The 17,303-nt window shown below is 39.5% G+C and overlaps 1 long non-coding RNA gene across 3 annotated transcripts in view; it reads left to right on the forward strand.

The window, feature by feature from the left end:
* Nucleotides 1-15,620, forward strand: part of LOC123381965 — a 35,682-nt gene extending 20,062 nt beyond the window's left edge. For 2 of the 3 annotated variants that reach the window (XR_006589646.1, XR_006589648.1), the window contains one exon: nucleotides 3,929-4,482. This is a non-coding gene — a long non-coding RNA (uncharacterized LOC123381965). Of the gene's footprint in view, nucleotides 1-3,928; nucleotides 4,483-15,033 lie in introns of those variants that run through there. The other variant, XR_006589647.1, reaches the window with a different exon arrangement.
* The last annotated feature ends 1,683 nt before the right edge of the window (nucleotides 15,621-17,303 follow it).

Below are 17,303 nucleotides of genomic sequence, written 5' to 3' on the forward strand. Positions count from 1 at the left end.
AATGTTCTGTTCTACATCCTGTTAATATTCTTAAATTGTAATGTGTTATATTAAATCTTTGAAATGTGACATGAACAGTAAAGTTACAAATATCATTGCTTGGGTTGAGGATTGGTTCAGATTGTCCCAAGACAAGGAATGACAAATGAAAGGGGTCTAATGAAAGGATATGATACTGTGACTTGTTCTTTTTCAAAAATGTTATTCAGACTACAAACTAATGAGCTGTATGTAATGTGCAAATGTTCTTCTTTCTGATCTATTTCTGACCCATGTGATTTTAGTAATTTCTTTATTTCATTTCTAAACATGGTGGTTAGAGGAATTTGGGGAGCTTGGCTTTCTCTTTCAAGTGGTGATCCTGGGGGACCATGTCTGTGTGTGATTTTTGTCTTCTGTGTGAGAAAGGCTATACTTGAGAACAAAAATTGAAGATGAACAACAACAACAAACATTGTAAAAATAATAAAACTATTTTTTTTTGCAAAATCTTAAAAAAGAAAAGAAATTAAGCAAAAATGCAAAGTTTTGGGGCTCCTGGGTGGCTCAGTTAAGTGACTTACTTGATTTCAGCTCAGGTCATGATATTATGGTTCATGGGATTGAGCCCTGTGTTGGGCTCTGTGCTGACAGGGCGGAGCCTGCTTGGGATTCTCTCTCTCCCTCTCTCTGCCTCTCCCCTGTGCACATGCTTTCTCTCTCTCTCTATGTCTCTCTGTCTCTCTCTCTCTCAAAACTAAATAAATAAATTTAATAAAAAAAAATGTAAAATTTTGACCAAAGGGTATGGGCCTGAAAACTTGATGCTATGTAAAAATTCTAGCTTTTTGTTTGTTTTCTTTTAAATTTTTAATTGTTTATTGCCATTTGATTAAGCACTTAGGAAACAAGGATCTTTAGGGGTTATCATAGGTTCACTAAGATCAATTCTTTTCAAACTTGTCACATTTTCTGTTCTTTCCTTCCTCTCATCCACCATCCCTCCATCTTTCTTTCCAGCCCTCTTTCTTCCAAGTAATAATATACTGATGGATTGAATAAGTGCTTTCACCTAATGTACTTTATTTACACCTTTAAAAAAAACCCTCATGATATCTTTGTAGACAAGGGGATGTAATGTGTATGAAATATTTATATGGTAGAAAAAACAAGTCTATGCACAGTGCCTCCCTTTCAAGAGGGTAAAGGGGAAAAAATCATGACAAAATAAGGTTATCTGATGAACCACTTCCAAATTTTTTTTTTTTTTGGAAGGGGTAAAGAGGCAGTCCCAATATCCCTGGTAGCATTAAAAAATGCTATTAACTGATACAAAGTATCAGAAAGTTAATACTTTCATCATCACAGTAATTTAGTAATAATCCTGGAGATTTTAGGTAACTACAAGCCACCGTATTTGAGAGGCTCCCACAGTGTAAGATAAGTTCAATAAAAAATAGCTAATACCAAACTAAACAGCCGGATGGAAGTTTACTGTCTGTAAGAAGAGAGGTAATAGAATCTTTGTACTCCCTCTCAGAATAATTACATCTTCAGTTTTGTGTTTATTTCTAGTGGGCACATTTTTAGAAGTACATTGACTTATAGATTGGAGTACATTCAGAGAAGGACTAGCAAGTGGTGATGAGAGGACACTATTTTTAATAAAAAAAAAGATGGAATTGGTGATGGTTAGTTGAAAAATTTGAAGGCTGAGGGGTCTAACATTAATTACCTCAAATATTTAAAACAGCAATCTATGGAAGAAGAATAGATTTAGTCTGTAATGTTATAGACCATTAATGCTAGTATTAATGATTAGAGGTTATACGGAATTGTATTTTGATAGAATGAAAGGAAGAACCTGCTAAGAGATTAAGTTTCCTCCCAATAGATTTCCTCACCAAAAATTAGTCCCAATGTATGTGTTCAACAGGAGGCTAGGTGACTGTGTATCAGAAATGCCTTTAAAGAGAATGAATCCTCGCAGAATGTCCAAGTAGAGAGCCCAAGTGTTGTTTCCAATGCTGAAATTTTTTAATTCCATGAATCTGTGAGGTTCTCTCTTCTGGATTTAGTTAGATTTATTAAGATTTATGGTCCTTTCACATTTAAAGTAAAATATTATGATACATACTTTATGCATTTAACCAGAATGGACAGATAATTAAACCTAAAAAGAATGCCAGCTCCCAAATATATTCACTACTGGGTCGTCATGTCCTCCCAGAGGGACAGATGATACTAATAAGATTTATTTTCAGTTCTTTGCTGAACAATGTGGGGGAATAGCCAAGTGACTATTTGCAAGGCTTCAGTAAGATGGGGAAAATATAAATATGATATGCATTTTCTTTGAATGTTGCAACCTAATTGTAAGTGGTTGTGTTGGCTGAGAGAGTGGAAACGTGGAGGGGCTTACATCATTGGATGATGCATTTTTCCAGTTGACTAAACAACATGGAATTCAATATTTCCTATTTAAAACGTCTGTAGGGATAATTGGAAAATGTATATTTGAATATTTTGTAAACACACATCCAGGAAAAAAAAAGTAGTTTGTTTATTTACGTTGAGGAGATAGATGTTAGAATCTTGCCAGAAACAAGTGACTTTTTGAGGAAATGTAGCTTTTATTTTCTGATGGCTAAGACCCACATGGCTAGTTGTTTTCTTTGAATGATTTTGAATAATTCAACTATAATATTAAATACAATTTTTCATTTTTTTTGAGAGAGAGAGAAAGCAAGGGACAGAGGGAGAAAGGTTTCTTAATTCCATGAATCTGTGAAGTTCTTTCTTCTGGATTCAGTTAGATTTATTAAGGAGAGAGAGAGAATCTTAAGCAGGTTCCACACCCAGTGTGGACGGTATAAACTTTGGAACAAAGCTCCAAAGTTATTATCAGGTAAGCTGTGTATATATATGTATTCAGTTGGACTATAAAATTTAGTTTAATTAATTAATTAGTCACTTAGGGCATCTGTGAACTTTCTAGGTGACTACTTAGAAAAAATAAGGTCATCTGATTTTTTTTTTTTATCAAAGTAGTGATTTGCGGTAGACTGATTCCACACACATCACAAAATTACAGGGAATTCTTCCATAACATGATAAACATATTCCTGAGAAGTGGTAAAAACTTGTTTTGCAAAATTGTATACGAGAAATAACAAGGCTTTGGGGGGAAATTGGGCTGGAGCAGAATACACAAAACCTATGCCATTTTATAACTAAACACTAATAAAAATAACTACTGGTACCTAAAGAGTTAACACGGGCAGGGGCAGGCAGACAGCTCCATCTGCCTGGAGCTGCTTCAGCTGACATTAAAAATGCAGGAAAAGGGGCGCCTGTGTGGCTCAGGTCATGGTCTCACGGTTTGTGAGATCAAGCCCTGCATCGGGCTCTGCACTGACAGTGCGGAGCCTGCTTGGGATTCTCTCTCTCCCTGTCTCTGCCCCTTCCCTACTCTCTCTCTCTCTCAAAATACATAAATAAACATTTGTTTTTAATGCAGAAAAAATAAGAAATGTTGACAGGCATGGAGACATGCAAATGGCAGAGGAACTCTGATCAGGGAAGCGTCTTCAAGGTGAGAACAGGAGCGAGTACTGAGAGTGAGAAGCATGCAAAGCCCACGCACGCCCTTTTTTGGCAGGAAGCCCTGGGCGCTGTGTTCATTTTAATTTTTTTAAAAAGAAAGTTCTTTGATAAGCGAGCAGAGGGATTATGTCCCCTTTCTGCTAACATTTACGATTCCAGTTTCCCTCTTTTTTCCTCTACTGCCTAGAAAAAAATGCATACGGAGCAACGGAACTCCGTGTGCATGAGTTAAGGGACGCTGGAAAACTTGCTTCGTCATATAATGTTCCTGAAACTTAAGCGTGTATAAGAACTTCTTAGAACTTCTTAGAAGCGTGTGTAGAACTTCTTCCAATTCTGATAGGTGCCCAGGTGAGGCTGACGTCGCTGGCTGCAGACTCCACCTTTAGTGAGGCTGTCACAGAACAGATGCCTTCTCGTCCTTGAAATGCGAACTTCAAATTTGATGGAAATCACGTTGAATACTGGATCCGTGCTTTCCGAAAATGAGGCCAAATAAGAATATCTCAACAGAGAATTTTCAGTGATGTATCCATGCTCCTCCGAGTGACTTCATCTTTCTTCTCACATGGCTCAGGACAGCGGCAGACGTTGATGCACAAAGAGGCAGAATTATAAAATTACTACAATAGGGTCCCCCTTTGTAAATTTAATTAATGATTAGAGATACGGTAAAACAACACTTTGAAGTAATAGGTATGTGTGTTTGCTTATGTCTGTCACTTACTACCACAGCAAACATGTTACTACATAAAACACAAAGCTTTCAGGGAAATTGACATGGTTTTATGCAGAAGGTCCAGTTCAGTCCACCTGCTGACTATGGTTGCTCTCCTGGTTTTATTTTCCTTCTGTTTTGAAGGGATTGTTTCTAACAGGGAAAATTTTCATCTTTGGTTTTGGAGATAAATTTTTTTTTTTTAATTTTTTTTTTCAACGCTTATTTATTTTTGGGACAGAGAGAGACCGAGCATGAATGGGGGAGGGGCAGAGAGAGAGGGAGACACAGAATTGGAAACAGGCTCCAGGCTCTGAGCCATCAGCCCAGAGCCTGACGCGGGGCTCGAACTCACAGACCGCGAGATCGTGACCTGGCTGAAGTCGGACGCTTAACCGACTGCGCCACCCAGGCGCCCCGGAGATAAATTTTTGATAAAGTATAAGCTCGTATCATGTTTCCATTATAAACATGTTACCTTCTGGAAGGTGCTAGTGCACCGAGTTGCTTAGTGTCTCTCGGCTTCATGTGTCAAGTTTGGAAATGAAGGGGTCAGGTGCATAATTACCAAAATATACTCCAATTGTGAGGTCTGTGGGTCTGAAATCTGTAAGTTGGCCAGGTAGGAATCCTTCAGTAACAGGCCAAATGACTTATTTTTTCAGCATAAGTTAAGTGAATCACTTCTCTCATCTTCTTTTCTCTTCTTTCCATGTGCCACCAATGCCACTGAAGAGCAGGGCATTATTAATGTCAATAAAAGATCATTTATTTAAAAAAGTAAATATTGAGGATTTATAATGGTCACAGCACTACCTTTAAGAAGTTTAATATCTAGCTAGGAAGATAATAAATATAGCAGATTTAATATGAGAACACAGCAGTAGAGGGCTCTGTCTTAAACAGAGTAGTAGAAACAGGTGCAGGAGTGTAGCAAATAGGAGATGGGCCTCTGTGGCACCATGGACACTTCTTCAATCCAAAGCACACTTGCTCATTAGTTCATTCAGCGATTGTTTATTGAGTAACTATTATGTGCCAGATATTCTTCTAGCTACTAGAATGCATTGTTGAGCAAAATGTAAACAGGTCCTTACTGTCTTAGAATGTATAATCTCGCCTTTGCAGTACGTATGTGAGGATAAACATTAAGAATCACACAAACACATGTAAGAGTGTAACTATGATAAATCTCACAGAAAAGCAGTACAAGTACTCTCGACGATTAAAAGTAGGGGGATTTGACCTAGCCTTGAACTTCAGGAAAAACTTCTATGAGAAATTGAGATCTGGGAAGATGGGCATTAATTGGGTAAAGAAGTGGGAAGAAGAAGGGAGTGTTGGTGGAAAGTTTTCCAGGTGAAGCAATGCATCTGAAATGCCTTGGAATGGAAGATCTGAAGAACGGAAAAGATCGGTGTGGTTTGGATTTTGTAATAGCTGAAATGCCTGGTGATGGTAACCTGGGGTATGGTGATTAACCATACTGATATAGCTAGAAGTAAGTGAGTTTGAAGAGATTTAGGACTTACGGTGGAATTATTGTGGGAGGTGAGCGAGAGAGTTTTGTCAAGTGTGTTTTCTAGGTTACTGTGTCACTAGATTGGTAGAAAGAAAACCAAGAGAGTTCTGCCGTAGAAATCAAGGGAAGAGTGTTATTAAGGGAGGAAAGGTTAGCAGTGTCAAAATGCTGATCAGATATCAAGTAAGATAAGAACTTAAAAAAAACACGCATTGGATTTTGTGACATGGAGGTTACCAGCAAACTTCTCACAGCTGTTTTCATGGACTAAGTGGAACCAGACAGAAGTTTGCTTCAGAGCAGTTTTAGGTGGAGAAATTACTAAATTGCCTAAAAATGACAGAATAGAAAGGACCATGGTTCAAGGGAATGTGTAGTTGTAGGTATTTTTCCTTTGTGTTCATTCATTGAAAGATTGAGCGTGACTTACTGTCTGTAGAAAGGAAGATTTTTGACTATAAAAGTGAAGGATAATAGATGATAGTGTAGTGCTTTTAAACTTTCACGTGCATGTGAGTCAGCTGAGGATCTTATTTAAAATTTCAGTTCTGATACACTGGGCCTGAGATTGGACCCAAGGTTCTTGATTTCTGTGAATTCCTAAGTGATGTTGATGCTGTTGGTCTATGGACACACTTTGAGTAGCAAGGTTGCAGTAGAATTATAGGACAATGTTGTGGGTCCATTTAAATTGGATGACCATATAATTTACAATGGATCGCATTTACTCTGGTGTGTGTATGTGTGTGTGTGTGGGGGGGGGGGTGCTTTTTTTTTTTTTTCCCTAGCACGGCTTGGTTGCTAGACGAGAAGAAAACAGAAGGTAGGAGTTTAAGTTAAATGTAGAAGGAATTAAGGGAAGGGATGGATGAATTTGGAAAAAAGCAGGAAGTTCAGAAAACTCAAGGCCCTGCTGAAGTTGAAAAGCTGTCACAGTGGAAGTAGCTGGAAAAGCATCCTAGAGGACAAGGAACCTATGAGTGAGGATTTTTAAAGAGGAAGAATCACAGATGATGATAAGATTCAAGATATAGCTGTGGAAGGATATTACTGGAATGGCATGAGTTGGCAATGGCCTCATTGCTATTTTAGATCCAAGGAGGAGGGAGAGGGCTGATGAGGATGGTTAACTTTAGTGCATTCATGGCCAACTGCTGGGAGAGAGAAATGATAATGAAAGAAAATGTTCAAGCTCTAAGCTCATGTGGGAACTGGCTTTTTGATCTCTTTGAAATTTCTCTTAGGATTAATTCATTTATGCAACACAAATTGATTGAGTGTTTACTCAGAGCTAGGCACTGTTACAGACACTGTAGATATCCTATTGAACAAAACGAACAGGGCTTGCATTCTGGAGAATTCGTGCCTCTGGAGTCCTGGTTTCTCTACGGATGATGTTTTAGAAAGGCTCATGGGCCTTCCCCCCTCCAATCCTTCTCACCAAATTGAAAAGAGATTCCAGGGATAAAAAGATTCGATTAGCTCTCCTCTAGCCCTTGTGGGAAAACTTCTGTCCCCATCTTTGTCTTCATATGAAACTTTGGATTTAGTTTTCGTCACCTTTGGAGTGAACAACATTAGTTTGTGGGAAAAACAGCAAGGAAAATTATCTCCAGCTTTGAAAAAGACCCATTTGTCAAAGCCAAAAGAACCCTTTCATCCCATTTATTGAGAGTTACCTGACGATGTGGCACAGGAACTGTATAAAATAGGAAGTCTACATATAGCAAAAGGTAGCAATTGATGATTAGAGACTAACATGGATTCTGAGAATACAGAGCTAAGAGCGTTGCCTACCATCGAAATGGTAACATAAGAGAAAACTCAAGACGTTTATCACTAGTGATCATGTCTACCCATTATGCTTTTCTAGCCTCGAGCGAATACCATCAGATAAGCCAGTAACATAAATGAATTCATAATACATATTTTGATTTACTTTTCAGTAGCATATAGTGAACAGGACTATCAGGTATTTAACATCTCATGACCTGAGTTTGCTGCCTGGTTGTGCCATTGTTCTATTATTTTCTTTAATGTTTCCAGCTGTATAGTAATTTCTGTTCTGACTTGGTGTTTCCCTAAAAATCTGCCCAAGATGTGCTGTCAGGAGAAACCATTCACCTCAGTGGTTGAGGCTGCAGATCGGTTACATAAAACAAAGGAAAAGCTTCTCTTATTCTTTTGATAAATGTGGATTTGGGTTTGGCATGAAGTCTGGACCCTGAAGTGTAATGAGAAGCCCAGCTATTTCTTTTGAGTTTTGATGAATAGGAGGCTGTACTCTTTACCCTTGAAATCTGACTGCAGAATCATACTACACTTCAAAACATTTGTGTTCCTCTAAAATTTCCTGGAACTCTTCGCCCAAAGTCTATTCTCTACTTTCCTGGATCCTTTCTGAGACTTTGATCCTTTTATATTTGGTTTGTCTTTATCAGTGAGAGCACTGATATCAACGCGAATGGCAAAAATGGGCTCGGCACCATACAGGTAGAAGTGGAATATTGTGATAAACTACAGGGGAGAAGCCAGTTTAAGAAAAGAGGCTCTCGGAACTTATAACTCCCTCCAGCCTTATGAGATAATAAATTTAGGAGTATCCTTCAACCTTCTTTTGCATTTATGCAAGCTGATGATAAACTGCAATTTTTCTGTTTCAAAGGAAAAGGACCACAAAGCTTATCTTTGGGCGCCAAAGAGCTCAGCTCTTACAAAATATTTTGATGGGCTAAGTGTAAATGAATCAGAAAACATACAGATTGAATTTCCACCGTTATACTCATGGGGGGCCTTTTATTATTACTATTTTTTTAATTTTAAGGAGAAAAAGAATGCAGTTGACAAACGGCATGTAGGTTTTTCTGAGTCAAATATTTAGAAACCAGTTCAAGAGATTCTTCTGAAATCTGAATGAGCAAAAGGTCATTTGCCCATTCCTCATTGTATCATTTATTTTGACTTCCTTAGCACTTAATTTGTCCAGGTGCCTCAAAGGGAAAGTAAATAAATGTGAAAAAGCCTACTTTAAAGGTAAGCATCCATTTTAGAAACGTCCCCAATAAAATTTGGCTGTTGAAGAGTTAACTATATATTTATATCAGAAGGAAATGTTTTCTCTGAGAATGTCATTGTCACTGGCAGGTTTGACAGAAGATTGCATTTAGGGCTGTCTAGAGGCCAAATTTAGGCATAGGTGAACTTTTTCTTTATTGCCCATTCACTTCTCATTTTGGGGGCATCCCTTCATCTTCCTTTGATGCCCTAGCCTACCTGATGACCCGTCCCTTGGACTTTTACATTTTCTTCTAGCTCCCTGACCGTCGGCCAGTGGGCATCCCACTGGCATGACCAGTATCCCATTATCAAAGTTTATACTTCTCCACTCCACGACCAATTCAACAGTGTCCAAATAGTACATGTTAATTCAATTACATAAATTGCTCTTAACTATGTCCACATATTTTTTTTTTTTTTTAGCTAAGCTACCTTTGACTAGATTTAAATCTCATCAATATGTGTAACCCAGTGAAATATAGAAATGGCTAGAGCAGAGGTAGGTGTTTCCAAAAGCCTGGTCAGTCCTGTTCTCCTACTGAGATACATTGCATTGATCACCTCAATTCTTCTTCCTTTGAATCCCTGCCCTTTGCCGTGTGACCTTGAAGTTGCTCCCACTGAAGGAAGTAGAGTGTATTTTCCAACTCAACTTTTGAGTTTGTCCACGTGACTGCTTTAACCAGTGATATAACCATAAAATATAACCAAAGGTTTACAAAGGTCTTAAATAACTGGGCTGGTTCAAGTGTCTTCTGTCATCATGAGAAAAACATGCCCAGGCTGGCCCAGGAGAACTATGAGGCACAAATGAGGCGACGCGGCCCCAGCCACACTGCCCCAGACAAGCCCAGCTTAGAACATCTGACCTCCGGAAGCATGAGTGACCCCATTCAAGATCAGTAGAACCCTTGAGCTGAGCCCAGCTGGAATCAGCCAATCTCCAGTTGATTACAGATGCATGAGCTAGAATGTGTATTGTTGGATAGTGCTTACTGTTTGTGCACTGGTTTACTCTACACCATTCCAGCGAATGTGGTTAACTGACAACACCCCATATATCCTCTTCTTGGGCAGTTCCCGAGGGAGTTCCTGTAAGCGCCATGAAAAGCTTCTATATCTGTAAATCCTCACTGATAAGACTTTGAAAACAGATTTAGTTGTCAAGAAAGACTTTCATAAGTAATGGGAATACAAAGCACCTGTTAAGAGCCTCAAAACAGGGGCGCCTGGGTGGCTCAGTCGGTTGAGCGTCCGACTTCAGTTCAGGTCATGACCTCACAGTCGGTGAGTGAGTTCGAGCCTCGCCTCGGGCTCTGTGCTGACGGCTCAGAGCCTGGAGCCTGCTTTGGATTCTGTGTCTCCCTCTCTCTCTGCCCCTACCCCACTCAGGCTCTGTCTCTGTCTCTCAAAAATAAATAAATAAACATTGAAAAAGATTAAAAAAATAAAACAGACTGTGTAGTTAGATGGTCTTTGTATGTTTCTCTGAAAGTTTAAGTGACCTTAAAGCTGTATGTTAGCTCATCTGTGCCTTGTCCCCACCCTGTATTATCCTGTTTATCCAGCACCTTCCATGTGTTCCACACTCTTCTAACTGCTTTACGTATGTTAACACGCTTATTTTCATAGCTATCTCACGTAAAATGGAAAGACTCAATATTTCCCTCCTGTTGTAGGAAAAAACCCTAGTTCAATTTATCCCCTATGTGTCTTTTTTGCTACTCACACAAAACACTTTGCTTCTGACATTTCTGGTCACCAAATGTGTGTGGGGTTTTACCCACACCAAGCAATTCTTTGTGACAATAGCTGGGTGCCCTACAATTTAGCTCAATTCTGGCACTGTCTACCTGGAGATAATGTCAGATCACACAAATTGCTCAGTCCCACAAGACTGCCCCCTGCCTATACCACTTCAGATGCCAATCATGAATCCAGGTTCTCACCTGTGTTTCTGACCAGCTGCCTCCAAACCAGAGGTTCCCATGACCCCCTCTTTGGGTTCGATTGATTAATTAACTAGAGAGGCCCACAGAACTCAGGGAAACACAACTGCCAGTTTACTAACAGGTTAGATGGAGGATGCAGATGAACGGCTACATGACGAGATTTGTAGGGCAAGGTCTGGGAGGCTTTCGATCTCAGGAGCTTCTGTCCCTGTGCGGTTGGGGTGTGTCACCTTCCAGCGCATGGATGTGTTCACCAGCCTGCAGGCTGTCCGAATTCTGTACTTGTAGGATTTTGATGGAGGCTTCATGACCTAGGCAGGATCAATCATTAACTCCATTTTCAGCACTTCTCTCTTCTCAAGACAACGGGGGTGCCGTGGAGTTGCATATTCCAAGCTTCTAATCACGGCTTGGTTTTTTTGGATGACTGGCTCTCCTCTTGGAGCCATCTGGGAATCCACCCAGAGTCACCTCAGTGGAACAAAAGGCACTCCAGTCTCCCAGAAGATTACGAGGCTATTAGGTGCTCTGTGCCAAGAACTGGGGGTAGAGATCAACATAGATTTTTTTCTATTATCTCCCACTATTGTAGAGAAAATATTTATTGTTTCCTCACTTATGAATGCCAAAACTTATTTGAGCCTCACATCAGCAATGTTATATGGATAAGTCAAGTATTATTATTATGCCCATTAACTAAGCACTTTCTACGAGCTTTACATATTTTGCCTCCTTTAACTTTCATATCAGTCATATGAACTAGGAGCCCTTGTGTGAATGTCCCCATTTTAAAGATGGGAAAACTGAAAGTCAAAAACATTGAGAATTTTCCCAAGGTCACACAGCTTTTATAACCACGCCGAGAAATCCACAGCTTGGAAACTCTACACCGTTACCCCTGGTTGCATAGACAACCATGTCGGGCAGCTAGGGTTAATATAGCTCCTTGTGCTTAGTTGGCTTCATTCCGGTGTTCTGGTCAGAGAGGCTGTCAGAGGTGATCTGATATAATACTGGGTCTGAGTTGCTTCCTTTGCAACACCAAGGGAAATGAATTCCAAAGCTTAGTTCAAAAAGGCCTCAAGGCTGACCATCTGTGTCTCTGGCCAGCTCTTTCTGCACCAGTTCCACCTGCTTCCATAGCAGCTGTCTTCTTCATGATGGATCCAGGTGTCATCCCAGAACCACCTTCACAATACTTAATAATAATAATAATAATAATAATAATAATAATAATAATAATACTTAACACTGAGTTCATCTCAAGCATTGACTATAATTCCCTTGGGGCAACATTTTCCCACAGCCAGGGAAACTAAGGATAAAGAAAATGCACTTTCTTTTTTCTCCTTAGCCATTCTACCAGAATGTTTTCTGCGATTACTTCCCAAGTTCAAGTATTAAATTGTTCTTGCCTGTAGGACAGGTTAGTGAGGTTAGCCTCCTCAATACCCCTCTTTCCCCCTCCTTTCTTCCCCTCTGGTCTCCAAGGTAGATCTGTGATGTAAACTCAGAGAAAGTTGCTGGAACATAGCACTCTGGCTTCCTGAAGCAGTCTTGCTTGAGCCTGAGGGCCCGAGTTGGGGGTTTCCTATCGGCCAGTAGGTTAAGAAATAATTTAGCTGGCGCCTTTGATATAAGGAGAAGGCGTGAATTAGGCAGCCAAGTGTTTAAGTTGAACAGGATGACACAGAGCTTGGTGAACTGAAATGAGACAAGCCTGTCTTCGGAATTATAAATGCAAAATTCACTGGAGCATTTCAGTTAGCTGCTTAAGATAATTGAGTGTGATAATTAAGTACATGTATGGAGATGTCTTTTATTAAACATGTCATCAAGCGTGCTTTCTGAATGATTATATAAAGATCTGCATAATTGCCATATAACTTGTAAATGTCTTAATAACCTTCTAATTATCCGGTAAGCAAGGTGCAGTGTACTTGAGGAAGCAAAAGTGTTTTACTAGTGAAAGCATGACCTATACCTGGTAGATTTCAGTAAAACACTAGACTTCAGACTAAGATATTTGGACAAATTAGGAAAGACTGTTATCCTTGCGAATGAATGAACAGACACGTGATCCTGGATATGTCTAAAGAGGAATTCGGGTGAAAGCCAATATGGAATATCGTAGATGACTCTTTTTTTTATTTTTATTTTTATTTTTCCAACGTTTATTTATTTTTGGGACAGAGAGAGACAGAGCATGAACGGGGGAGGGGCAGAGAGAGAGGGAGACACAGAATCGGAAACAAGCTCCAGGCTCTGAGCCATCAGCCCAGAGCCCGACGCGGGGCTCGAACTCACGGACCGCGAGATCGTGACCTGGCTGAAGTCGGACGCTTAACCGACTGTGCCACCCAGGTGCCCCGTAGATGACTCTTAAGAGCTTGCGCATTTAGCCTTGATTTTAGAAATGAGATGGAAGTAAGAAGTCCGGAGGCCCTGAGTTGATGCCAAATCTTTGCAACTTATTCTCCAAGGCAAACCCCGATAGAAGAGGAAGGCATTACGTAACAAGATTGGAAGAACGTAGGACACGAACACAGAGTGATTTGCCCAAAAGGATTGGGATCAAAGATGAACCTAACGGTGGCGTGGGTTAGCAGAGGAGCAAAGATTCATGAGTTGGATCAAGTTCTGAATCCGGGCTCTGCTTCTTACTAGTTTTGAGAGCTGAACAAATTACTTGACTTCCCTAGCTTCAGTTTCATGGCCCAAAGGGTGTAATAATGTCTCTCTCTGAGTAAGATTGCTTAGGAGAACCAAATGAAATAATGTACAGCAGTGGCCAGAAGTGAGTGTGACTCTGTATGTATTAATAACGTTCTTCATTTCCTTTTCACTTTCTGTTGTTATTGCAGACTGTGTCTTAATCAAATTTGTAGTCCCTTTTTGTATCTAGCTCTGTTCTGGCTCTTAATAAAGGGTCCTTAATACATACTCCCTTGTGAATGAATGAGCCAATGGCACCATGTGAAATGACTTCGAGAGTGCTGTCTAAAGCGTGACACAGCTTTTTGGTAAAGTGCCATTTAGAAAATCTGGTTCCCTTAAAAATAATCTATTTATTTTTCATGGTAAAAATATACAGAAGATGAAATTGATCATTTTAACAATTTTTAAGTATACACTTCAGTGGCATTCAGTGTATTCCTTACCACCACTATCTCCAGAACTTTTTTCATCCTGTAAAACTGAATTTCTGTACTCATTAAGCAATAACTCCACCTTCCTCCCAGCCCCTCCCCATCTCTTGGAAATCACCATTCTACTTTCTGCCTTCATGAATTTGATCACTCTAAATGCTTCATATGCACAGAATCACATAATGATTGTTCTTTTGTGGCTGGCTAATTTCACTTAGCATAATAGCTCCAAGGTTCATCCATGTGGTAGCCTGTCGAAATTTCCTTCCGTTTTAAGGCTGAATAATATCCATTAATGAATGTACCACATTTGGTTTATACATTTGTCCACCATCCATCCACTGATGGTCACTTGCATTGCTCCCATCTTTTGACTACTGTGAATAATGCTTCTATGAACATGGGTGCACAAGTACCTTTCAAGACCCTGTTTTCAGTTCTTTTGGATATGTACCCAGAGGTGGAATTGGCTAGATCATATGGCAGTTTTATTTTTAGGTTTTTGAGGAATCATCATACTCTTCTGTATAGTGGCTGCACCTTTTCATATTCCCACAGGTAGCAGGCAAGGGATCCAATTTCTTATCCACACTTTTTTTTTTTTTTTTTTTTTTAGTGAGAGCCCTCCTAAAGGATATGAAGTGGTATCTTATTGTGGCTTCGATTTGCATTTTCTTTTTTCTTTTAATTTTTTTAAATGTTTATTTATTTTTGAGAGAGACAGAGACAGAATGCGAGTCAGTTAGGGGCAGAGAGAGAGGGAGACACAGAATCAAAGCAGGCTCCAGGCTCTGAGCTGTCAGCACAGAACCCGACGTGGGGCTCGAACTCACAAGCTGTGAGATCGTGACCTGAACTGAAGTCGGACGCTCAACCGACTGAGCCACCCAGGCGTCCCTGATTTGCATTTTCTTACAATGATTTGTGAAGTTGAGCATCTTTACATGCATTTTTGGCCATTTGTACATATTCTTTCTGGTTCACCTTTCAAAATTCAGCAATTCAAGTAGAATTTTCTCTCTTTTCCCCACCTACTCTTATTTTCCCCAGAGAAAGCAAAAACCACCTGCCTTCAAAGTTCTTCTGAGTATGTGGAATGTAGCAGCCGAACTACCAGTCTCTGTCCTTGTTATGCTGTGCCAACATATGGAAGCTTACACAGTTGGCAGTCAGAATGTTGGACGAATATTCAGGCAGCTACTTTTCCAAATCTACACGGCTCTCCCAAGCTATCATCATGTAGCTCCAGCAGCTTCTTCAAAGGATCCTGACTTCATACCTTATGAGCCACTGTCAGTTCATAGACTTTCATATTTCCTTTCTGCCTTTGTAATTAAACCTCAATACTTTGGCCTAAGATCCCTTTTCATTGAAGTCCAAAAATTCATCTCAATGGAGGAGGGAGTATCTTCGGTATGTGAATTCTTTTTCTGATAAGGACAGCGTATAACCACCACCACCACAACAAAACCTATGCTGAAGAAAATGGATTCACAGTGTAGCTTGAGAAATTTAAGCTTGATAGGAGAAATTCTCTCCTCCAGCCAATGTGAAATGCTGAAACAAGTTTTAGGGAAAAGTGATAGGCTCTTTTCCTTGGCAAAGATCATATCACTTTAAAATCTATTAAAGGGGCGCCTGGGTGGCACAGTCGGTTAAGCGTCCGACTTCAGCCAGGTCACGATCTCGCGGTCCGTGAGTTCGAGCCCCGCGTCAGGCTCTGGGCTGATGGCTCAGAGCCTGGAGCTTGTTTCCGATTCTGTGTCTCCCTCTCTCTCTGCCCCTCCCCCGTTCATGCTCTGTCTCTCTCTGTCCCAAAAATAAATAAACGTTGAAAAAAAAATTTAAAATCTATTAAAATGTAGAATTTCTATGACCCTCTAAACCATGATCTCTAATAATTTTGATTGAGCGCCCATGTTTAAGTATGCGTTCCTAGTAGAAGAAGCATAACACTGATCGTCACCTGCCATCTCAGAAGAGTGCGGGTAATTACAAATAGTAAATATACATAATAAGAGAAAAAATATAAACAATAAAAGAAAAAATTCCACAAAGAAGATTTAAATATGGCAATTATTTTAAATAGGCTGAGAGCAATTAGAAAGACTGTGTGATACAATATTTTAGAAGTATTATTTTTGTAAAAACAAGCCCATTGATGACATTTGGTAGCACTTTGTACCTTTGGGCTCCAATTTCTTTGCTGCAAATCTATTTTAGGTATCATTTTGTCTTTGTAAATGTACTTTGGGATCTCTTATTCCATTGAAAGCATCTTCTTCAGTGTTTCATTATGTAGCATTCTTAAAAAAAAAGTAGGTATTTATTATTGAGGATATACTTCCTCTGTTACATGGCGCCTGTATTGGTTCAAAAAGTGTATTTCATTATTGCAGTATAATCTATCCAGTACATGTTTAGCTAAGATCTGTTAGAAGTGTTTTTTTTTTTTAATTCAACTTCTAGCAGATCTTTCTAAGTCATCTAACACCTGTTTCTTCAAACCTGTAGCAAATTTCTGTTCATATCAAAAATATATTCTGATGAAAAACAGCTTTCTATGTATCATTTAGCTGTGTCCCTACCCTGTTAGGGACAACACCTGTATGCCCATAGAATATGGCTATTTAATTATTTGTTATTAGTTGAAAAGGCCCAAATGGGCCCTCTGCACATAAATCAAGTTTGGTGAGGTTTTTGTAGGGTTTGTATTGTGCACTTGCAGGACTTCAGAAGTGCTGAGAAAATTGCAGGTTTGCCTTCTTGTTTCAAAATGCTTAAATTAATCTCTCTCGCGCTCTCTCTCTCGCTCTGCCTCTCTCTCATACACGTATGTATATGTTAATGATGTCTACGTGGCTCAAATAACCTTCGTAAGAGATTTATGGATGAGAAACCACGTTACAACTAGTCTTGATAATTTTAGATGATCAAATCTGGTTAATCATCGCTGCTTTCGCCTTTATTAGAAGGCTACTCATAAAAGCTGTTTTTTAAAAGCCATTAACTATGCACTGCAGGCTTTATTCATTTTATTTGCCCAACAAACCACTGCAGTAGGGATGAGAGTTTCGTATTACGTTCTATGTGACAGAGAGAGATGATACACAGTGAGATCAAGTAACTTCCCAAAGTCACTGATTTAGTACATTATAGTGTCAGGAATTTAAGCCCAGGGAGTCTGACTTCAGAACTACCTTCTTATCCTTTGCTTTCATGTTTTAGCTCTGCCTTTTTTTCCCCCTTGGTTTGCATTAACCATACCTTTTCAAACCATGGCTTCGTTGTATGGATCATATAAGCCACTTGTCCATTTT

This window comes from Felis catus, chromosome E1 (genome assembly GCF_018350175.1).
Source record: "Felis catus isolate Fca126 chromosome E1, F.catus_Fca126_mat1.0, whole genome shotgun sequence".
Lineage (NCBI taxonomy): Eukaryota > Metazoa > Chordata > Mammalia > Carnivora > Felidae > Felis > Felis catus.